General features: G+C 51.0%; 7 non-coding genes and 1 pseudogene across 7 annotated transcripts; 5 read left to right on the forward strand and 3 right to left on the reverse strand.

The window, feature by feature from the left end:
* The first annotated feature begins 220 nt into the window (after positions 1-220).
* TRNAK-UUU lies at positions 221-293 on the forward strand. The gene has a single exon. It is a non-coding gene; the product is annotated as a tRNA-Lys (tRNA).
* A 2,035-nt stretch (positions 294-2,328) lies between these two features.
* On the forward strand, positions 2,329-2,522 carry LOC123361412. The gene has a single exon (XR_006576160.1). It is a non-coding gene; the product is annotated as a U2 spliceosomal RNA (small nuclear RNA).
* Positions 2,523-3,422: 900 nt separating this feature from the next.
* Positions 3,423-3,585, reverse strand: LOC123361415. The gene has a single exon (XR_006576162.1). It is a non-coding gene; the product is annotated as a U1 spliceosomal RNA (small nuclear RNA).
* A 3,389-nt stretch (positions 3,586-6,974) lies between these two features.
* On the reverse strand, positions 6,975-7,056 carry TRNAS-CGA. Its single transcript has one exon. It is a non-coding gene; the product is annotated as a tRNA-Ser (tRNA).
* Positions 7,057-11,510: 4,454 nt separating this feature from the next.
* Positions 11,511-11,632, forward strand: LOC123361413 (annotated as a pseudogene).
* Positions 11,633-18,773: 7,141 nt separating this feature from the next.
* TRNAM-CAU lies at positions 18,774-18,845 on the forward strand. The gene has a single exon. It is a non-coding gene; the product is annotated as a tRNA-Met (tRNA).
* A 760-nt stretch (positions 18,846-19,605) lies between these two features.
* TRNAN-GUU lies at positions 19,606-19,679 on the reverse strand. The gene has a single exon. It is a non-coding gene; the product is annotated as a tRNA-Asn (tRNA).
* Positions 19,680-20,453: 774 nt separating this feature from the next.
* Positions 20,454-20,547, forward strand: TRNAI-UAU. The gene is made up of 2 exons: positions 20,454-20,491; positions 20,512-20,547. It is a non-coding gene; the product is annotated as a tRNA-Ile (tRNA).
* The last annotated feature ends 3,447 nt before the right edge of the window (positions 20,548-23,994 follow it).

Genomic DNA, 23,994 nt, shown 5'->3' on the forward strand with positions numbered 1-23,994 from the left:
TCGGCACTTGCAGATGGGCACCTCTGTATTGTGCCTGAGTCTTGTACAGCTATGAAAGGCTGGTAGATGCCGATATTTTCCCGTCTTTTTAACCAGCACTAATACCAGGCCAGGCCAGGGCTGGGAAGAGAGAGAGAGCAGCAGGTTTCCCCTATTGTGTCCATCTGTCTTTTTCTTGACTAGCTTCACCTCTGCACCAACTTGTACTTTTCCTGTGTGAGCCTGGCTAGCTCAGTTGGCAGAGCATCAGACTTTTAATCTGAGGGTCCAGGGTTCAAGTCCCTGGTCAGGTGATAAACTTCTCACTAAGATTGTAAGAATCTGACTTTCTGGAGTCTTCTTTGGTGTTACTCTTTCTCTTCAGGATTTTGCCTTTCCTAAGAAGGGCCTTTGTGTGGGGGGGATTGAAGGGGCAACTTCCTGACAGCCCCTCTGTCCTCACAGGCTGGAGGAATAAAGTCCTCTGGGCATAGAGCATGTTCCTCCTCTGCACACACACACACATACATTCCCTCGAGGAGGCTCTTACCTTCTAAACAGGGACGGCTGTTTTCTAGTAAACTCACTAAAAGGGAAGGAGAAAAATCGAAAGAGGTTCCTCTGGGAGCTCACGTATGTGAACCCGAATAATCTCTCAGTCCTCAAAGAGAGACCTCCAGAAGGAGACTTGCTGAAGCAAAGCCACAGGAGTCTCTGAGGTTTCCCTGGCCCCTCGCCCCTGTCCTGTCTGCCTGTTGTCAGCATCTCTCTGTGAGGTCACCACCTCCCCACCACCTTTGACCAATAGTCTGAGGTCCTGCAAAAGGCCTTTGTGATGTCACTGCCACACCCCTCCCTTCCTGTGCCAATGTCCTGCCCCGGCCAGGCACTTTGGAGGTTTCAGCTACTCCCTGTGGATCACCCCACTCAAGGAGCGTTCGTTCTAGGCAGCAAGCCGGCTAGACAGGAAAACATCAGACGCTGCTCCCAATGCTGCACTCAGTTTTTCAGAAATTAGTCGACTTTATGGCCAGAAGAGACCATTAGAGCATCTAATCTGACCCCCTGCATATCACAGGCCTCCTGTATGACACAAGAGCTACTTTTGGGGCAAACACATTCCAGAAAGGCATCTAGTCTTCATTAAATGACATCAGGAGATGGCGAATCCACCACTTTCCTTGGTAGCTTTTTCCTGTGGTGAATCATCCTGACTGTTGAATATTTGTGTCTTATCTGTAATATGAATTTGTCTCTTTTCACCTTCCAGCCATTGGGTCTTGTTATGCCTTTCTCTGCTCGATTAAAGAGCCCTTTAACACCCAATCTTTTCTCTCCATTAAGGCCCTTCAACACTTCAATGAAGTCTCCTTTCAATCTTCTTTTGAAGTGGTGGCAGCCCTCCAATAGGTCAGCTAGTAGAGCAGAGGACTGGAGCCAGGGCCTCTGCTGGGCCCGCTCTCCGTGGCAGGCAGGCGGGTGGCTGCATCAGGGGCTGCAGCCCAGCTCAGAAAAGGATGGGGCCGGACAAAGCTGGAACCTGATTTCAAGAACACTTCAGTGATGCCCGAGAGTCCTAGCCGGGGCCAGTCCCAGGAATCCAGGCCAGCCAAGAGACAAGGGACTAGCTTGTCTTGTGGCCCAACTACTGCTGGAGAAACAGAGAAGCTGCATTTTGCTTCTCTCTCTCCCCACCAGAACCTGGGCCAATACAAGAACGACCTCCCCTGCCTTGGCTCACCTCAGTTTCTTGTCATTGCAGAAGGTCAGCTGTTGTCATCCACTCTGGCCACTTGATGCCTTTTCTTACCTGCCAAGTGAGGGCGGGTGAGTGCACAGGCAGCCAGCGCTGTTTCAAGCTGTTCCCCCGGATCAGGTGAGCTGCAGCTCAGCGAACCCGAGGGTCTGAGGGGAGCTACTTTGCAGCAGAGGGAGACCAAGCAGCAGGTCCAATGCCGGGGGCTGGCAGATAGAATCTCAATGGAGTGTGTTGGTCGAGATCCCGGCTCCTGCTCCTTTGCAAGGCATGTGCGTTTGCTCCGGGTTTTAGCCCGCTAACGCAGCATAGGCTTGCTTTGCCCTGGTTTGCTGTATGAGTTCACAGTGAGAGATTGCTAGTCACAGCTCAGTGGGTGGGTTTGTGCACATTAGGAGTGTAAAGGGAACCGTCTTTGAACAGAATTGTGTGTTAAGGGGTCTTGCTTTGACTTCTTCCACTGGAGTCATTTCGGGGAAGTGAGCCTCACTTAGAGTTACCTCCTTAGGGTGTTCGTGGCGTGGCTGGGAGCTCGTCACGGTGAGGTTGAAAGCGGTGGGGGCAGAGGTGCACGTGTGTCACACAGTCTTGGCATTGGTTCTTGGCTCTCTGTGAGTTAAGATCAAGCATAGTAGCTGGGCTTATCAGTTTAATATCTGATATGTCCTTTATTTGAGGATTGTATATTAAATTGATTTTTGAAACAGAGGGCTGGACTAGGAGCTTGCTCTGTCCACTCCATGCATCAACCTGGTATTGCATTGTCTCCAGGCCTGGTGCACCTCCTTTTGGGGAGAATGTTCTGGTTAGAAAAGCAGAAAGAGTTTTACTGTGGTAATACTTCCTGAAAGTGGATTTATTTATTTTCCCCCCAAGTCATTGAAATGTCCAGAGTTTTGGTTTCTTGATGAGAAAATATTGTTATGATTTCTTGGGAGCATTTTGTGAGTTGATAAAGGTGAGGTTCTTTGTTGCCCCAGCTGAAAAATAAAAAGATATATTGGAAGTGGAAAGGTTAAGAAAAAAGGGCAACAAGAATGATGAGGGGCTATGGAACAGCTTCTGTAGCAGAAGAGAGCCATGAGATTGGGACTTTTCAGCTGGGAAAAAGAGACGACAAAAGGGGGATACAATGGAGGTCTATAAAATCATGACTGGTGCGGAGAAAGTAAAGAAGGACGTGTTAGTTCTTCCTTCTCATAACACAAGAGCTAGGGGTCACCAAATGAAATTAACAGGCAGCAGGTTTAAAACAAAGAAAAGGAAGTATTTCTTCACACAACCCACAGTCAATCTGTGGAACTCTTTGCCAGAGAATGTTGTGAAGGCCAAGACTGGAACAGGGCTCAAAAAATAAAAACAAAAAACAACCACCCCCAACAAAAAAACTAATTGTTTTCCTGTGTTGGACCAACTGCCAGTGGGAAGAGCAAACGCAGCAAGGGCTACAAGCAGGCAAAAAAAGAGCAAAAGAGTCAGGCAGCTCCCCTGGAGGCCAGACAGAGCACCTGGAATAAAGTATGCTAGAGCAACCTACAGAAGAGAGCAGTCCTAAAAAGAAAGGAAGAGGGGGTGTCAAATAACCACAGGCCAAAAGAAAAAGAAAGCTTTGGCAATGAGAAAGAAAGAACAGTAAAGCACTTTAAAAGCCAAACCCTCAGCGGTTTTTCTTTCCTTCCCCGAGTACCAGGGGAAAGTGCGAACGCAGTCCCCCACGACCACAAATTCTGCAGTTGAGTTTCCCACATTTGGGGAAATCACAGAGGTCAACTCACCCACAGAGCAATGGATGGGCCTCACCCTGGGAAAACCACCTTGGTGATCATGGATTTCCCCTGTCAGGTAAGTATAAGCTCCTACTGCCCAGCCGTCACCCGCCCTCGCTCGCCCCACACTCTCAACCCAGGGTGGGGGACGCCACGCCCATGCCCGCCGGCCCCACCCACACCAGCCCCCACTGTCGCCAGCTGCCCCCACATGGCCCCGGGGCCCCACTCTTCTCCACGCCGAGTCCCAGGTGCCAAACTCAGGCCCTGCTTGACAGACCGCTGCCTCTCCCACGATGCTCTGCTCGCACACATGCTCCCGCGGCTCTGGCCCTCCAGTCGGGCCCCTCCCCCTGCCTGCCCGGCCCTGCGCACTCCCCTGGCCAGCCCGGGCTCTTCGGCGCTAGGAGCCCGGCCACCAGCCCCCCCAGGGGCCCTCGCCGAAGTGCCGCCCGGTCCCCGCAGGGGCCTCTGCTGGGCCCAGCTCTCCGCGGCGGGTGTGTCAGGGGCTGCAGCCCAGCTCAGAAAAGGAGGGGGCCCGACAAAGCTGTAACCTGATTTCTAGAACACTTCAGTTATGCCCTAGAGTTGTGGGATAGCTCCCGGAGGCCAATACCATCAAATACCAGCCACACTAACCCTAATCCGAAATGGCCATAGTGATTTGAGCGCTACTCCCCTCATCGGGGAGGAGTACAGATATCGATATTAAGAGCCCTTTATATCGAAATAAAGGGCTTCGTTGTGTGGATGGCTGCAGTGTTAACTCAGTTTAATGCTGCTAAATTCAAAATAAACTCGTAGTGTAGACCAGACCTTAGTGTTCAAACATCTCCTATCTTCTTTGGTGAAAATAAGATCAGAGTTTCTGTCAAATACACAGTACAGAAGTAGCTGAGCGCAAAACCTTCAGCCAGGCATGTTTTGCTCCCTTCCTGCCTCCGCCCAAGCGGCAAGGCAGAAGCGGACGAGACAGGCCGGCTCGAAGACGCCTCCCTCCCACTTCCCTGTAGGCCGCACAGAGCTCTTGGCCTGCTCGTGTCTCGTCAGGGAAGTGCGGCCAGGCTGCCCAAGCCTGAGTCACATCCGCAGCCTGGCCAAGCACCATCGCACCCCGGCATGGAGCCTGCAGCCCATCATCAAGGTCAAGAGCAATGTAAGCACCTGTCAGCGGTGCCACCTGGCACATCCCTGCCCCTCTCTAAAGCCCCAGGGGGCAGCACTTGCAGCGTCCGGTCCTGGGGGAGGCCTCAGATCCCTGTTGCAGGGGGTCCCATTGTTATGCTTATACGAAGCACGAAGAATCTTTTTCAGGGTGCTGGCCCCTTCCGCAAACGCCACTGGAGTCCAGAGCCCTCACACCCCCACCGCAGGGGCCAGCTCCCGCCCCAGGCTAGTGCCCCAGCCCCATGGTGCCCGCAGCCTCCCTCCCAGCCCCAGAGTGGGCAGCATGGCCCCAGCCACCCTAGCCCCGGAGCACCGAGAGGGCAGGTTACGCGGCCCCGACTCAACCTGCCATTGACTCACATGGCTCTGCGCTCCGTCAGCTGGGCTGAAGGCAAGAGGCCAGCCTGCGAGTGGTGAGGGCCTCCTGTCCCGGCCTGAGGCAGCAGTGGACCGCTCACAGTGACGTCCTTTTTGTGTGCAACTGCTGCAAAAACCTCCCGGACAGAGAAGCAACAGGCCAAAATGCTACTACATAGCTGCCAAAATAGCTCAGTTGGGAGAGCATTAAACTGAAGATCTAAAGGTCCCTGGTTCAATCCTAGGCTTTGGCAGGCCCTTTCATCCCTGTTTGTGCAGGGTTGGCTTGTTTTCTGGGAGGGCAGCAGCACCTTCATCTGATTTTGAGCTCCTCAGCAGGATAACAGAGAGTATGGGTGTCAAGGTTTCCTCCCCCACTCTGAACTTTAGGGTACAGATGTGGGGACCTGCATGGACCCTTCTAAGTTTAATTCCTAGCTTAGATCTGGTAACACTGCCACCAGCCAGAGATCAGTGTCTGGCACACTTTCTGTTTCCCCAAAACCTTCCCTGGGGAACACAGATCCAAACTCCTTGGAACTTAAAACAAGGAGAAATTAACCATCCCCACTCCTTTTTTCCCCCTCCAATCCTTGGTGAGTTCAGACCCAATCCCCTTGGGTCTTAAAACAAGGAAAAATCAATCAGGTTCTTAAAAAGAAAGCTTTTAATTAAAGAAAGAAAAGGTAAAAATTATCTCTGTAAAATCAGGATGGAAAATACTTTACAGGGTACTCAGATTCAGAGGGACCCCCCCCCCCCCCGACAGCCTTAGATTCAAAGTTACAGCAAACAGAGGTAAAAATCCTTCCAGCAAAAGAAACATTCACAAGCTGAGAAAACAAACATAAGACTAATCCGCCTTGCCTGGCTATTACTTACAATTTTGAAACATGAAGGACTGATTCAGAAAGATTTGGAAAGCCTGGATGTACGTCTGGTCCCTCTTAGTCCCAAGAGCGAACAACAGCAACAACAAAGAGCACAAAACAAAGAACTCCCTCCACCAAGATGTGAAAGTATCTTGTCCCCCTATTGGTCCTTTGGTCAGGTGTCAGCCAGGTTTACTGAGCTTCTTAACCCTTTACAGGTAAAAGAGACATTAACCCTTAACTATCTGTTTATGACAATGGGCTTCTCCCCCTAGCTGGCCCACCTGACCTGTAAGGATGGGAGATGGGAGCTGTCTTTCCCACATGACTTATTTGTTGACCCAAAATGGCGGGAACAGAGTGAGGCAGGACGGCCCCCGGAGATGGTGCCAGAGGGGGCAGGGACTTGGGGGGAAAGCTCCTTTGCAAAGCTGAGTGACGACAGTACTGGGGAAGGGGCATCTGGCACGTGGAATGTGGCAGGGATTCAGAGGCCCAAGAGGAGGCACTTGATGTTAAGGTGTGAAAGGAAAGATCTATGGTAGGAACTGGCTCCCTTCCTCTGGACCACACGGTGTTTGGTGTTGGGGCGGATTTTAATTGTCTCAGCCGGCCTGAGAACCACTGGTCCCGTTTTCTCGACCTTCAGAGGAAACGTTTTTACAATGAGCACTACCTGGCGCAGGTCTGTAGTGAGGTCAGCTTAGAGGACGTGTTTCTCTGTAGCAGAACCAGTGGAGGGTGGGCGGTAGCCTCCTATTCCTCTGACCCGAGCTCAAACCAGCTGTAGAGGGGATACACCTTTCTGCAGGGACAGGCCAGGAGTCGCACTGACCAGATTTACGTGAAGGAGAGCATGTCGACATGGCTAATCTATGGGGCACCAGGTGAGTGGCAGAGGCTTCAGGTGCTGAGAGTTTGCCTGACCCCTCAGGGACACAGTGTGAGGTGGTGTCCCAGGGATATCTATGAAAGGAGCAGAACAGGATTTACTTGGGGTGGGGAGAGAATTGAGAGTGTCTCAGGGGGTTGTACAGAGATATTGCCCAGGTGAGAGACTGGCTAAAACACAGGCGTCGCTGTGAGCAGGATTCGAACCTGCGCAGGGGAACCCTATTGGATTTCGACTCCAATGCCTTAACCACTCGGCCATCACAGCTGTGAGCACAAAACTGCCCCAATGCCAGAGAAACTGGTAAAGAATCACAATGCCCAGGTGTGAAGTCATCTGAACTACAGAATTCCCACCGCAAACCTGGCTCCCAAAGCACAGGGGGGATTGGGGGTTTGTTCCCTTTGCTTAGCCATGTGCAGTTGCACAGAGAGCGGGTTTAAAAGTCTCCCCTCCCACAGAGCGGGAAGGGGAAATGATTCTCAACTTGAAGCCTGTGAATGAGGACGTCTGGACCAAGGGGCCAGGGACTGGCCTTTGCTAGAGAAACCACTGTCAAGTTTTAGCCAATTAGGACAAGTCAGCAAATAAGAACAAACTCAGGTCTCAGTAACTGCTGCAGGCAGCAAAGTCCTACAGGGAGCAGTTTCTGGCACTACACCTACGCAGCTCTGCTCCCCGGCTCTTCTCGGGCTCCTGCTCTCTCCTTAGCTCTGCCCCACTCTGGCTCAGGCAGTTCCAGCTCCCACGGAGGATGGGACCCCCTGGCCTGGTGACTCCCTCATTACACTGCCTGGCCTGTCAGTGCGGCTAACTTGGAGCTTTGGCCTCTCCCCATTGCCCAGGGGACTGTCAGTCTCAGGGGCCTGATTTACCATTAGCCCTTCCCCCTTCTATTGGTGCTGGGAACTAGCCAACCAACCCCCCCTCCCGCCCACACACACTAAGTTGTAGTAAAGGGCCAAGAGCCCCCTTACACAAGCCAGCCCTATGTGGGTCACCGATGTGCAGAGAAGGCTGCATGAGCTGCTCCCATGGTGTAACGGGCAGCACTCAGGACTCTGAATCCTGCCATCTGAGTTCAAATCTCAGTGGGACCTTGTGCTGGCTTGTGGTAAAGCCCTGGAGCTCCCAGTGCTCCACTTCCCTGTCTCCAGCTGTGCAAGAGCCAGTCTTTCCCCTCCTGCTGGGTGACTCACACCTCCTAGAGCCAGGTCTCTGGCTGGGATGGCCACAATGGGTTGGGGTTCTAGAACTTGCTCCCCTGATGGTTGGGATTCTCGCTGCTTCACCTGATGCCCACAAGTTTGGCCCTGGTGCTTCCTGCCACACTTTTCCTGGGGCCCACATGGCGCTTGAAGAAAGGAGGGTCAGGGCCGGGATTGATAGTCAGGGCTTGGCAGGAGGGAGGAAGAGCCCCAGGCTGGAGCCCCACACACCTTCCCTCCTCCTCTGGGCACCTAGAGCAGAGGCAGCCCAGCTCTGTCTGCTGGACACCTCGGCAGAGTAGGTGAGTTCATGTAAATACAGTCTGGCCCCAAAGCCTCCCCCAACCCTGGCTCGTCACTAGCTGTCAGGGGAGAGCTCATTCACACCTTGGTTACAAATCATCATTTGACATTCTGAGGTTGGCCAACATTGCCGAAGCCAATGCACCGACATTGTCAGCAAACACAACAGCTGGGTGAGGAACCCGGCTTTGTCCAGACTTTTCAAACCTATTTTACTTTCTCAGGTACAAGTATTTTTCATACCTTGTATCTGCTTTTAAAGTGTGTGTTAACGTTTCAATTTCCATTCAGATTTGCAACCAATGACAACATTGGCAGCGCTGCATGTAACTACCTGACCACTGGGGGGGTGTTGGGGAATTTCAGGGGAGGGGGTGCACAGCCCCCTGGCTGGGGGGCGTATAGGGAATGCCCGGTTTCACTGAACTGAGTCTCCTACTGCAGCACCTCAGTAGGTTACATCAGAGAGGAGCTGCAGTGTCTAGGCAGTGGGATGCCTGTGCCTTTAAGAGCCCGGCCCTGGGAAGCCCATGCTGAGAGGTGCTGCCTGTGGGAGGGGAAATAGAAAAGCCCCTCTGCTCCCCCCACCCAGTTTTTGCAACCACTGGAGTCTCAGCCCCCCAGGGTAACTGTTACCCCTCTGCCCCTGCCTGTGCCGGGGTTTAACCCTCTGGCAGCGCCTCCCCCTGGGCTTAACCCGGCTCCTTCCCCCCTCCCTGACTTTGCCCTTCAGCCCCTCTCCTAACTCTGCCTCCAGCTGCTTGACCCCCCGACCAGTCAATTTCCACCCCCTGCTCAGACCCTGGCCACCCCCCTCCTCTGATTTGCCCCCCTTTGCCCCTCTTTAATCCCTGTAAAAAGTAGGGGGGGCTGGGTCCCATTCTCGGGGGGGGGCTGGGCACCTGGCCCCTGCCTGCCCAATGCTCAAAGCGCCCCACGATCTTGCGGATGTTTGCCGAGTGCTGCAGGGACACCTGCAGGGGGAGAGAGACGCGGTTAGGAGGTGATGCAGCCAAGGGAGCCTCACCCAACACTGAGATGCAGCCACCTCTGGGGTGGGTTGCACAAGTCAGCAAATGAATTTGGAACAGGAAATGCACTGAAAGGACCGAGGCAGCTGCAGGAGGTGGAGAAAACCAGAAAAAGCAGGAGCCCTGGATCCCAGCCATGCCCCTCTCTACCCCCTAACCCCCAATCCCCTCCCACATTTGAGGGGAGAACCCAGGAGTCCTGGCCCCCAGCCTTGCCCACCCCCATATTCCATCCAACAGCTGCCCCCCCAATTGCAGGGAAGCGCCATGGGGCACACCAGGGGCTGCCTGTTTGCACAGGACAGATGACACCAGTGCCCCAGGGTGGGGAGAGATGATGCTAAGAGAGAAGCAGGCAGCAGAGACCCCCACGACAGAGAAGGAAGTGCTAGGGGGCGCCGTGCTGCAAGGAGTGAGGGGGGTTGGCAGGGAATGGGAGGATCTCCCCTCACAGCAGGTGCATCTGTCTCCCCCGCAATTCCACCCCAGCCCTACCCCGGCCCAGGCTAACCCCGGCCCAGCTACCAGGGTTAAATTTGGCCTGGATTCCCCAGCTGCTGGGGGAGGGGCGTGGGGCTGGGGAGCATGAGCCTCTACTCCCCCTTCCCCCGACACAGCTGCATGGGCACTGACCAAAGGAGCCTGCAGCACTGCTGCCTAGAGGAAACTGAGGCACCAGCCCGTGACAGACACATCATGGCTCTCCTCATCCTCATCCTCTTTTCCATAGACAACCCGGGGTGGCGGGGGGGAACTCAGGGCAGTTTCATCGTTAACCTGTGGAACTCCTTGCCAGAGGATGTTGTGAAGGCCAAGAGTATAACAAGGTTCAAAAAAGAACTAGATAAATGAACAGAGGACAAGTCCATCTCGGGCTATTAGCCAGGGTGGGCAGGGATGGTGCCTGTAGCCTCTGTTTGCCAGAAGCTGGGAATGGGCGGCAGGGGATGGATCACTTGATGATTCCCTGCTCTGCTCATTCCCTCTGGGGCCCCTGGCACTGGCCGCTGTCAGAAGACAGGAGGATACTGGGCTAGATGGACTTTGCGTCTGACCCAGTCTGGCCGTTCTTATGTCTCCCTTGGAGCAGCAGCGACACCCAGTGGACAGTCAGAGTAATGCACAGAAGGTGTCTCCGTTGGCGCAGCAGTGACACCTCGTGGTCATTCAGGGTAATGCACAGAAGGTGTTTCCCTTGATACAGCAGTGACACCCAGTGGCCAGGTGGCATAATGCACAGCGTGTGTCTGCCTTCTAGGAGCAGTGACACCCAGGGACCGGTCACGGTAATGCACAGATTGTTTCCCTTGGAGCAGCAGTGACACCCAGTGACCAGCAGGGGTGGCATCAGACTCTTCTCGTTTGGTGGGGGACTGAGATGGGCTAGACAAAAAAAATTGGGGGGCAGGCTCCATCCTTCATGGGAGCAATACAACCTTTATTAAAATAAAATAGTAAACAGGGTTTACTTTAATAATCTAAATCTGTCCAAATTTTAATACTATGAGCTCAGATCTAGTGTGAGTAGTCTCTTGGTCTATCCAAGGATGTGATCAAGTGTCTTGAATTTTTTGGTCTTTTGGCCTCGAGATGAAAACCTTGTCTGAGTCTTTGGAACCATGAGATAAAAATATTATTTAAATCCAAAGTTCTTAAAGATCCCATCAACAACAAAAACCTAAATGAAAAATTGAAACAAAAAACAATGCTTAATTTAAAACCCAAACATTAAGAAAAACTTTGTTTTTAAAAATAAAAACTAACAAATGCCATAAATTAATAATTTCAACATTTTATCAAAAAGGTGTGCTGCAGCAGGATGAGAAAATAACATAAAATAAATAAGCCTGACCACTAAAACCTCCCATAAAGGAATCACATCCTTGAATACTGGCCAAATCTGTATAAAATATGCAGAACTATGTCAAAACTGGTGTTGCAGGTCAGCCATTCGAATCCAGAAAATGTCAATTAAAAGCTCCATTCCAATTAAAAAAAACAAAACAACCCAATAAACCAAAACAGTCACAGCCTGAAACAAACCTACACAGAAGCAAAATTAAACCTGTGCCAACATTGGAACAAACTATGTAAATTTCTAATTCTAACTTCTTGTTTCTCCCAGGAGGAAAGTGTTTTGCATCTCAGTAACCAGGCTGTCACTGCAGCTTTCCTTTCACTAAATAAGAAGTGGCAGTATCATAGCCAATGAGGTTAATCCGAGGCATGATTATTGCTAGTTGAAAACTTTTCCCAATGCCCTCGGTTTTCTCTATGAGAAATTGAAATTGTATCTTTGCACTAATATCCCAAATGTGCAAGTCCATCCCCTCAGAGCAGCCCCACACCCTGAGCCCAGGGGAGAATCTCAACTGATTTGTGCATTTGTAACCCTGGGGCCTGAAGCTGATGAGAGAAAGGGAAGTGAGTGATCTTGGAGGTTTCCGATACCACCTGCTGGGAGCAGAGGGAATTGACTGAGCAACGTCCTGGCTAATTTTCACCTTGTTCTCTGCCAGCAGGCTCCACTGGAGAGCTCAGGAATGACTTGACCATGGCAGCACCCTATGTACATTTTGGAGCCATTGGGGTGAAATGTGAGTACTTTTGGGGTTGGGACCCACATGAGAAGGGATGTGCACAAACTGGAGAGAGTCCAGCAGAGGGCAATAAAAATGATTAGGGGGCTGGGGCACATGACTTAAGAGGACCTACAGGCCATATCCTGTATGTTAAGCTAAGGCAAAGTTAGCATCTCTATAGTGTGACCTTTTACTCAGAAAGGAAAATTGACCTTTATCTTGTTAATTACAGAGAGAAGTACCCACGCCTGTCTAAGACCTTTACCTAGACCAATCGACAATGGAGAATGGCATAAGGGGTTTTTCAGTGTTGTACCCACAGAATTAACATGTACACCACAAGGGAACTTATGTGCATATGTACATGTCATCAACACGCACAAACATACTAGCCTATGAAGTAAGCGTACCCTAACGTTTTGTGGGTAAGGAATGAAATTTGGGCATAGGAGGAAGGATTTCCGGCACTTGTGCCCTATAAAAGAGGTAACCCACCTCGCTAGAGCACGTTGCTCTATCATTCTGACTTACTTCCTCCACTCTCTCTCTATCTACTATCAGTAGGCTGTACTTGTTCTTAAACTTTAAGTTTCAAAGTAACTCGGCTAAGCTCGGTTTCCCTAAGTTTTTATTCTTTGTTTATTAGGATTTGATTTTAAGTTTAACTTATTCAAGTAAACCCAAAGTAACATTAGCTTTTTCTAAGCACTGCATCTTTCACTCAAGAACTGAGAAACCTGAACTGCAAGGCTGGTCTTGTGTCTCTTACCACCAGGTTATCAAGGAAGGGTGTGAGTACATTAACCAAAACTTTGTTGCATATAATGCCATATGTATCTTTTGAATAGCAGTAATGCAACTGTAACTTTATAACTCAATTAAATTAAATAAAATGTAAGCTAATAAATTAAATTTTCATCATATTTTCCAAATTAATATTATTAGTACACCCTAAATCAGGCTACATGGGACAGAGAGTTGGAGTGCAGGGGGATGAGAGCACTGGCTCTGGGGGTACAGGCTTTGGGGTGGGGTTGGAATGAGAGGTTCAGGGTGCAGTAGAGGGCTCAACGTTAGGGCAGAGAATTGGGCTGTGAGGGCTCTGGAACAAGGCCAGGAAAAAGAGAATTGAGGCATGCAGGGCCGTCCTTAGGATTTATGGTGCCCTAGGCGAGATTATGAAACTGGTGCCCCTGTGCCTGATCTGCTCTTAGCAACACAAATATAAGCATACAGTATTGGAAAACTTGCCACATTCACGTTATTAAAACCAGTTTAACTTAATGAAGCACAATGTAATGCTGATGCACTGGCACTAAAGAAGTAGCACTACAGAAAAAATTCTGATTTGACAGAATGATGCAAATAGTATAATTTTTTTAATTTTGTCAAAATTTTATTGGAAATTTATATGAAGAGGTATTGAAACAAAGATTTGTTTTTAATTAAAAGCAATCTTTCTGGCTTTTTTGGCTGCAAAATCAGTTTAATAAGCTGGGTCTCCAAACAGTGGGAAAATATAACCCTAGTTTTACTGCTAGGTAAAGGACAAAGTGACCAAAATGAAGTCAGCACAGAATCATCTCATCTAGATTAAGGTCACACAGAAATGTTACAGAAGTCCTATTGTGCCTTATTTTTGTTTGGAAAGACATTAGCAATAGCAGCACATTCATATGATAAAATACATGATAAATCACTGCCTCTAAAGTTCCATCAAAAACTGACATTTTCACAGCGCTAGCATGAGCTGCTGTACAGATTCTTCACAAGGAAGTGTCCCTGGCCTTTTTAACTCATATTAACTATGTATTTACTTTATGAAAGTTGGAGAAAACATTGTGAAAACGTAAAACATTGGCTGCTCAACTTCTGGGCTGGCAAAAGCTATACTGACTCACAGGATAAAAAAAAAAGCAGGAGAATCTTAGTACAACATATGGTCAGTCTATACCAGGGGTCGGCAACCTTTCAGAAGTGGTGTGCCAAGTTCACTGTAATTTAAGGTTTCTCGTGCCAGTAATACATTTTAACGTTTGTAGAAGGTCTCTCTCTATGTCTATATTATATAAATAAACTATTGTTATTATCTGAGGTCCTGGCCACCGGTCCTGCTCAGGCCGCTGCCAGCTGAGTAAATGAAACCCCAGACCAGCAGTGGGCTGAGCGGGACTGGTGGCTGGAACCCTAGACAAGTATCCCAGGCCCTGCTCAGCCCCCTGCTGGTCTGGGGTTCTGACCACCAACTCCTGCCAGCCAGGATCCCGGCCGCCAACCCCCCTCAGCCCGCTACCAGCCTGGGATTCTGCTCACTCAGGCTGGCAGGAGGCAGAGCGGGGCCGGCGGTGGGCTCCTGACTGGCAAGGGGCCGGCAGCCGGAACCCCGGAGTAGCAGTAGGCTGAGTGCTGCCGGCACCCCAGACTAGCAGCAGACTGAGCCACTCAACCCTCCACCAGCCCTGCTCAGCCCGCCACCAGCCCACTCAGCCCGCTGCCGGCTGAATGAATGGAACCCCAGGCTGACAGCAGGTTGAGTGGTTCAGCCGGCCTGCTCAGCCCGCTGCCAGCCTGGGGTTCCTTGGGGGTCCCCAGGCCAGCAGCAGGTGCTGAGTGGGGCCGACGGCCGGTATCCCAGCTGGCAATAGGGCAGCAGCCGGAACCCCAGAGCAGTGATGGGCTGAGCTGCTCAGCCTGCCGCTGCGTACCATCAAAAATCAGCTCACCTGCCACCTTTGGCACGTGTGCCGTAGGTTGCCGACCCCTGCTCTATACACTGGTAAGGAGATGAGCATATTACAGTTGCTGGAGGGCTCTTATCAGGAGTAACAGGCTATAGGAAAGTCAGTCAACATTTTTTGTTTCTCTGATGAAAACTGGCCCACTCCCTGCCTCAAACCAAAGCTGTCACTAATAATTGTCAACAACTTAATTTTCTGTTTTTGGCTAAGATATTGATTTTTTTTTTTAAATATTGAAACTGGATTCAGGATTGTTAGCAAGAATTTTTGGCAAACAAAGTTGTTAAATGACAACCTAAATGACAACACAGCACTGCTTTCATGCTTGGCTCACCCCCAGCCTGCTGGTCCAACAGCTGCAGTAGACCCCAAAATCCACCTTTTGGGGTGCAAAATGGCAACAGCAACAGCAAACCCTCAGGTCCAATCACACGACAATGGGCACCACCACCAGCCTTACGGACCATGGTGAAGTTAGCCCAGCATCTGATCTCAGGGACAGGTCACCCATGAAGCCACAGCAGCTCATCCTGCCCTGTGCAGCTCCCCCCGGATGAGATGGATCGCTGCCAGCCCGGGGGAGAGACGCGCTCCCCAGCTAGGGTGACCAGATCCAGATGTCCTGATTTTAAAGGGCCAGTCCTGATATTTGGGGCTTTGTCTTAGATAGGCACCAATTACCCCCACCTAGAGTGACCAGACAGCAAGTGTGAAAAATCAGGACAGGGGGTGGGGGGTAAAAGGAGCCTATATAAGAAAAAGACCCCAAAATTGGGCCTGGCCCTATAAAATAGGGATATCTGCTCACCCTACCCCAACCCCCTGTCTTGATTTTTCACACATCTGGCTAACCCCAGCCCAGCCCCGTGTGACATTCCAATCCTGGCTCGCTGCCAGGAAGTGAGTTACTTTCACTGTCATTCCTCAGCAGGCAGCCAGCCTCCTCCCCGCACCTACCCCCCAGCACCTCACCCAACCCAGCCCTGACGGAGGGGAGGGAGGAGAGAGAGGGATGCTCCTGGGGAGGAGGGAGAAAGGAGGGGGTGCTCCATGGGGCAGGGCGGGAGAAGAATGGATGTTATGGGGGACAACAAAGGATACTGGTTCCAGAGCCGCAGAGCCTGCCTCACCTCACCTCAGCCGGGGGGAGAGTCACACTCACAGGTGAGCTCCTTCCCCAACCCCTACCCCCTCCCCTTCCCAGAGACCCCAGCAGCCCATCCCCTCCCTCAGACTGTGCTGCATTCGGCTCTCTCTAGGACCCAGCAGCCCTGCTCTTACATGCTCCACAGCTTCCCATCTGTCCAGACTCCCAGCAGAGCAGTGCCCCCAGACCTAGTGGTGCCCTAGGCGGCTGCCTATGGCTAAGGATGGCCCTGGAGACATGAAAGAGAGATCAGGCTAGAGTAAAAAGTGGTTGGAGGGGGTGAAGAGTTTGAAACGGAAGAAGAAGAAAAATATTCCTCCTGTTCCCTCTCATCCGATCATCTAAAAACCAGGTCAAAGATACTTCTCCCCCACTGCAACATCAGTGGTGGGCTTGAGCTGAGGAAAGAACTTCTCTCCTCAGCAGCTCCAACACACCTGGGCTGGGCCATGGACACCTCCCCCTAAAAATCTGGTGTGCCTGGCCTGGGACAGGGGAGGGGCTCCTCTCCTCTCCATTGGGGACATGGTGGGATGAGAGATGTGACAGGGCTTTATGGGAAATCATTATTTGCCTGATTCATGTGCCAGTCCTAGTCCCTGCTGACCCAACAAACCGTGTATCCTGCATGCTGATGCCAGTTTGGAGGGTCTGGGAGCACTCTCCTACCAGGAAGTGAAAGGTAAATGTAAATCTGTGGCCTTTGTCAGCTGAGGACTGTCCGATAGCAAAACTTGCTATCCCATCCACCAGCTGCAGTTCTTGGCCTTGAAATGGGCCATCACTGAGAAATTTCCAGACTACTTGTCCGGAGCTCAGTTTCAGGTATGGACAGAGAACAATCAACTGACGTGTGTTAACAAGGGTTAAGCTGGATGCTACAGGGCAGAGATGGGTGGCTACTTTTGCTAGCCATAACTTCAGCATTCAATACCAGTGAGCTGGTATAAGGAGTGTGAGTTATCAAGATCACCAATTCTTGGCTGGAGGAGGATGTAAGCAGGGCCAGAATGAACTCTACCCTGCTATCTGTTGGTGATGTGTTGTAAAGGCCTTTTGTTGCTGATGTGCATGGTCACACCCACCCCGCATTGCATGATGAGGGTGCTTGTCCAAATGGTGATTTTGGCTGCTGTGGGATCCCCAAACTCTTTCTTAATAGGGCAGGAGTAATAAAGTGTAGTAATCCTGGTCATATGAATCAAAAACAGTAGAACGGTACTTAGCAGTTCATGATTTCAGGACTCACCCGAACCTACATAAAAATCGTTAGACAAGGGACATGGGTTCCAAAGAAGAGCAATTTAAGAGAGATTGAATATATAAATATTTGTGTTTAATATTCTGAGATTCTTCTGAACTCTCTAAATGCACATTTTAAGGTTTTCTTCTCTCTTTAGTTGAAAAATAGAATTAATTATTATTCTATTACAAATAATATGATATAGCATACACCTAAAATCGTAAACAGATAAGTAAAAATTTTAGTTATACTGAAGCCAGTGGTATCTGTTGCTACTTAAAAGCTTAAGTTTGCAGGAATATAGTGCGGAATGAGAACCTGGCAGAACAGTTTTGCTGGAAGAGTTAGCAGAGCGAGATTGTTAGTCACAGGTCAGTGGGTGGGTTTATGCAAATACTGGACTCTTGGACCAGAACTGGGGTTGGGGGCAGGCACAAAACTTCTGTGGCACATGCACCACCTCTGCAACTAACGTTTGCTACCTCACTCCCTCACAACACACCTTTTACCTCTCAGGACCAAAATACACCGTGAAAGAGATCTAACGACATAAGCTTAGGGTGAGCAACTGCAGCACTAATAACAATTTTAAGAGATTCAAAACCGCCTCTGTCTTTCCACACCAGGGACAGCAGAAAGGACATCAGCAGCACCTGCAAGAGGCCAACAAACATCCATTTCTACCTCCCTCCACGTGCTGCCGTTAGGAACCCACACCCCTTAATGGTGAGTACTTTTCAGACGAGGGTGACGCTCTCAGGCCTCAAATGCCAGGTACAGTTACTCTGTCCTTGATCCAAAATCAACAGGAAAATACACTGGATTACTCCTGCCCCAATAACAAAGAGACTGGGGATCCCGCAGCAGCTGAAATGACCGTTTGGACAAGCACTCCCATCATGCAATCCGGGGTGGGTGTAACCATGCAAATGACATCAGCCCCAAAAGGCCTTGACAACAGATCACCAACAGATGGCAGGGCAGACTTCATATTGACCCTGCTTCAACTAGATTGTGGCAAAGATTCCAAAACACCGAACGTTAAACCTCACCTAACGCGGGTCAATCCATCCTCATCGTCGTAACCGCTCGTTATACTCCACACCCGAACGTAGCCCTCATATGGACAACATACCCTCCTAACTCAGTGTCTGTACGTTAACCTTTTACCCCCAGTCAGGGCTATTGCAGATTATGTATTTCTTATGCCACCCGATCTTAAACCGAACTTCGCACCCCTTGGGTAAGCTGTATGTTGTTCCCTGAGCACCAGAAACTTCTACGCTGAAACTTTGTACCGTACACTTTTTTTTCCTTTGAACCTCATCTTAATAAAATGTTGACTTTTGTTCGAGATCCCGGCTCCTGTTCCTTTGCAAGGCGTGTGCGTTCGCTCCGCGTTTTAGTCTGCTAATACGGCAGGGGGCGGTTGAGCCAGACGCGCTTGCCTGCTGCAGCCACGGATCCAGGGCTGAACCTCGTCCCCCACAAGCTTGAAAGCTTAACTGAAAACAGTTTAAGAAGTGCTCCCGTCTCCAGCACTCAGCTACCCAGCTCCCATTGGGGTCCAAACCCCAAATAGATCCTTTTTACCCTGTAGAAGCTAGCTGTAAAATCCTGTGACCAGGGCAGCTGCCTAGCAGCCTGCGCATCTGCCTGGCAGCACGAGGGCGTGTAAGGCACTAATCTGGATAGTGGCGGCTAGGTGGCAGGGGGAGGGGTGTGAAAAAGCAGCAGAGTGGCGCAGCGGGAGCGTGCTGGGCCCATAACCCAGAGGTCGATGGATCAAAACCATCCTCTGCTACGCGTGCGCTTGTTTCTTTTCCCTCTGGGCCTTCAAGCGAGCCGGTGACCAGCAGAGCACCAAGAGCCTAAGCCATGAGGCAAGAGGTGGTTGAGGCGAAGCGGCGGCCTGCCAGGGAGCTCCCCGGCACCTCTGGCTGCCTGGGCTGAAGGCAAGAGGCAGGCCTGGGCATGGTGAGGGCCTCCTGTCCCGGAATGAGGCTGCAGTGCTTCCTGGTCCCCTTTTCCCACCCACACCGGCAGGCGGCTGCTGCGGGAGAACACGAGGGAGGCTCTGGGGGCGCTAGGCAGCGCTGTGTGTGTGGCTGTCAGGGGAAAGAGCCGAGGCTCCCGACTCGACCTGCCATTGACTCGCGTGGCTCTGCGCGCCGTCAGCCGGGGCGGGCCAGGCTGCGGACGTGACTCAGGCTTGGGCCGCATGGCCGCGCTTTCCTGACGAGGCATGAGGCAGGCCAAGAGCTTTGCACAGCGTACAGGGAAGTGGGAGGGAGGCGTCTTTGAGCCGGCCTGTCTCCTCCGCTTCTCCCTTGCCGCTTGGGCGGAGGCGGGAAGGGAGCGAAATGTTCCCGGCTGAAAGTTTTTGTGCTCCGCTTTGAGGATTAAGCCTGAGCCTCCGGCACGGCTGCTGGCAGATAGGTTTCTGAATGGCATCCAGCCTGCTCTTTGGACCACCAGCTGAAAGCACTGAGGCAGCAAAATGGGACCTTTGAGGCTCCCCCTACAGGCCTCAGGGAAGCAAGGAAGTAGCACGGGCTTAGCCTCGTCCCTGGGTGGGCTCAAACCACCATCCTTTTGGTTAACAGCCGAACACGCTGACCCATTGCGCCACAGAAACATGGAGAGGTAAGGCTGCATTGAGCACAAAAGCCAGGAATCAGCTCAGGGCATACGGTATAGCACATGCATGCAGTGGTTAGCCAAGCAACAGCAAGGAACTGGACTGCTATGGAGGGTTTTTTTGCCCCACTTGCCCCCGCGCCTGGGTGGCCCTGCCTAAAAGTGGCAGCCACCAGAGCCCAAGCAGTAGCCCCACCCCTTCTACTTGAGGCCACGCCCCTTCACCACCCCCTCCCCAAGGCCCCGCTCCTACACTGCCTCATACCCCAAGATCCTTCCTCCCGCTCACTGCTCTCCGTCCCCTCCCCACCCTCACTCGCCCTTACAGTCATTACAAAGTGGCAAGGCAGATCCCTCCCATTTTTTAATGTCCTGTGGTGTTGTTCCCCCCTGTTCAGACACCCCTGGGGCCCTGCACTTCACACAGCTCTCCCTGATTTCAGCTGTTAGTGAGGGAGCTTCACTGCTAGCGCAGACTGGGCAGTTTCTTGCATGAGAGACACTGTCCCAAAGCAGGACTAATGCTTAGAGCTGGTTATCAGTGATTTCAGATCTGTTGGTCTGCAGCAAGACTCTACATTGAGTCTTAATCAGCTCTGTTATTACACAGGGAAGAACAAAAGGGTCAAATGGTGCCTGGAACCCTTAAGAAGAATCCACCCCACCAAGTACAACACTTGTCGCTACCTGCTCTCAGCTCCACTGAGAATGTTTTGGGGTCACTCCTTGCCTGTATCAACCTAGGGATTTTGGAGAATCACAATTAACAGGTGCTTCAGTGGCACAATTGGTTAGTGCACAGTACTTATAGGGCAGTGCTAAGAGGAGCTATGCTGAGGCTGTGAGTTCAAGCCTCACCTGGAGCACTGGTTTTCATTAGCCAAATAGCTTCACCCAGTTATTTGGCCCTGTGGAAGGTAGAATTCTAGCCCTGGGGACCCTGAGGCAGGGGAAGAGTCAAATACACCCCCTTCACCTATTACCTCCTCTCCAGAGCATAAGTCAGAATCTACAATCCTTTCTGCCCCCCTCCCTCCTGCAGCCCCTGTGCCAGGACCTGTCAAGCAGAGCCTGGAGTCCTGCCCATCCCTGAGCCTGGAGGGAGAGGAGCAAGGAGCCATTGTTAGAGGGCTTTCCCTTCCCCCGCCCACTTCCCTGGCTCTTGTCAGGCAGACAGCAAGCAGCAAAAGACCAGAAGTCGGAAGCGCAGACAAAGGGATGTTTACTGGGGTTAGTTTCCAAGCAAGCAGATTCCGAAGCCCTTCACACCAGTCGGGCTTATCTCTATACACCCACAGAGTCTGTTCCCCAGTGTCCCCCTTCCCAGCTCTGACACCGCAGAGCGTTTACCCCACATCCCTACAGACAATTCTTCCCTGGGTGCTGGCGGGTGAGTCCTGCCCACATGCTCAGGGTTTAGCTGTTCCCCATATTTGGGGTTGGGAAGGAATTTTCCTCCAGGGCAGGTTGGCAGAGACCCTGGGGCGGGGGCGGGTTCACCTTCCTCTGCAGCATGGGGCACGGGTCACTTGCTGGAGGATTCTCTGACCTTGAAGTCTTTAAACAACGAGTTGAGGACTTCAACAGCTCAGACATAGGCCAGGGGTTTGTTACAGGAGTGGGTGGGTGAGAGTCTGTGGCCTGCGTTGTGCAGGAGGTCGGACTGGACGATCATAATGGTCCCTTCTGACCTTAAAGTCGATGAGTCTATGAGCTCTGACACTGCAGCGTGTTTACCCCACGTCCCCCTTCCCAGCTCTGACACTGCAGAGCTTTGGCTGTGTCCCTGTTCCCCGTTCCCAAGTCCCATCCCCCCCCCCGTTAGCATGATTCCAATTTCCTCTTCCACTTCCTGTCTGACCCCAGTTTATACAGGAATATTCTCAGCTAGACCTTAACCAATCATTGTAACTAACCAATTCTAACCTATTGTAACAGAATTCTCTAACCAATTACATCCCACTCCCCTAATTAACTTACACCCAGCAAAATTAACTCGGCAGCAGCCAGAAACAATTAGAGAACCAGACAGATTGACAATAGAAAAGTGGGGGCCAGAAAGATAAACCCTACAGAAATGAGGGTTTCACAAGCACAACCATTGAGAAGGGATTTCTTGCCAGACCGGATGCTCCCTTAAGATCTGTTTCTTTATCTGGTGGTGATGGGCACTATTGGGACAGGATCGTCTTCCTAACAGCCCAGCCCCACCTTAGTTCAGTGTGACGGGTTTGGGAGGTGAGGATGGGACCGTTCGCTTCCCAGCTTATGGCTGCCCCTGCTGCTTAGCCAACGGCCTGAGCTTACGAACAAGGCTCAGACTCTCCGAGGGAGAGAAGGCCCAGACACAGGCAGACTGGGATTTTGGGTCTTTGTGTTATACCCCTGTCACTAGCTAAGTGATAAAAATGCACCTAAGTTCTTAAAGTCTAGGCCTGTACAGGCAGCCTGAATATCTCTATTCTAACAGGTTTCAGAGTAGCAGCCGTGTTAGTCTGTATCCGCAAAAAGAACAGGAGTACTTGTGGCACCTTAAAGACTAACAAATTTATTTTAGCATGAGCTTTCGTGAGCTGCAGCTCACTTCTTCGGATGCATAGAATGGAACACACAGACAGGGAATATTTATACATACAGAGAACATGAAAAGGTGGAAGTATGCATACCAACAGGCAGAGTCTAATCAATTGAGATGAGCTATCGTTAGCAGGAGGAAAAAAAACTTTTTGAAGTGATAATTAAGATGGCCCATAGAAGGTGTGAGGAGAACTTAACATAGGGAAATAGATTCAATTGGTGTAATGACCCAACCATTCCCAGTCTTTGTTTAGGCCACAGTTAATAGTATCTAGTTTGCATATTAATTCAAGTTCAGCAGTTTCTCTTTGGAGTCTGTTTTTGAAGTTTTTTTGTTGCAAAATTGCCACCTTCAAGTCTGTCACTGAGTGGTTAGAGAGGTTGAAGTGTTCTCCCACTGGTTTTTGAATGTTATGATTCCTGATGTCAGATTTGTGTCCATTTATTCTTTTGTGTAGAGACTGTCCGGTTTGGCCAATGTACATGGCAGAGGGGCATTGCTGGCACATGATGGCATATATCACGTTGGTAGATGTGCAGGTGTACGAGCCCCTGATGGCGTGTCTGATGTGATTAGGTCCTATGATGATGTCACTTGAATGGATATGTGGACAGAGCTGGCATCGGGCTTTGTTGCAAGGATAGGTTCCTGGGTTAGTGTTTATGTTGTATGGTGTGCGGTTGCTGGTGAGTATTTGCTTCAGGTTGGGAGGCTGTCTATAAGCAAGGACTGGCCTGTCTCCCAAGATCTGTGAGAGTGAGGGATCATCTTTAAGGATAGGTTGTAGATCTTTGATGATGCACTGGAGAGGTTTTAGTTGGGGGCTGTAGGTGATGGCTAGTGGTGTTCTGTTATTTTCTTTTTTAGGCCTGTTCTGTAGTAGGTGGCTTCTGGGTACTCTTCTGGCTCTGTCAATCCGTTTTTTCACTTTAGCAGGTGGGTATTGTAGGTTTAAGAATGCTTGATAGAGATCTTGTAGGTGTTTATCTCTGTCTGAGGGATTGGAGCAAATACGGTTGTATCTTAGAGCTTGGCTGTAGACAATGGATCGTGTGGTGTGTCCGGGATGGAAGCTGGAGGCATGTAAGTAAGTATAGCGGTCAGTGGGTTTCCGGTATAGGGTGGTATTTATGTGACCATTGTTTATTAGCACAGTAGTGTCTAGGAAATGGACCGCTTGTGTGGATTGGTCTAGGCTGAGGTTGATGGTGGGATGGAAATTGTTAAAATCACGGTGGAATTCCTCGAGTGCTTCTTTTCCATGAGTCCAGATGATGAAGATGTCATCAATGTAGCGCAAGTAGAGTAGGGGTGTTAGGGAACGAGAGTTAAGGAAGCGTTGTTCTAAGTCAGCCATAAAGATGTTGGCATACTGAGGGACCATGCGGGTACCCATAGCAGTGCCGCTGACTTGAAGATATATATTGTCCCCAAATGTGAAATAGTTGTGGGTGAGGACAAAAGGGAAGCTGAAGGGCGGGAACTCGGGGGAAGGGGCCATGTGGGGGTGGGTCCTTGGGGAAAGGGTGCAGGGGAGGGGTGTATTGGGAGGGCAATGCGCGAGTGGGGAGTCGGGGGGAAGGGGCAGAGTGAGGGTGGAGTATTGGGGAAAAGGGGCAATGGGAGGGTGGTGCCTTGCAGGAAGGGGCGGGGCAGGACTTCAGGGAAAGGGGCGGGGATTAGGGGGAACAGGCGATGTGAGGGGGGGACCTCGGGGGGTAGGGGCAGCGTGAGG

The sequence above is a fragment of the Mauremys mutica genome, unplaced genomic scaffold (genome assembly GCF_020497125.1).
Source record: "Mauremys mutica isolate MM-2020 ecotype Southern unplaced genomic scaffold, ASM2049712v1 Super-Scaffold_1559, whole genome shotgun sequence".
Taxonomy (NCBI): domain Eukaryota; kingdom Metazoa; phylum Chordata; order Testudines; family Geoemydidae; genus Mauremys; species Mauremys mutica.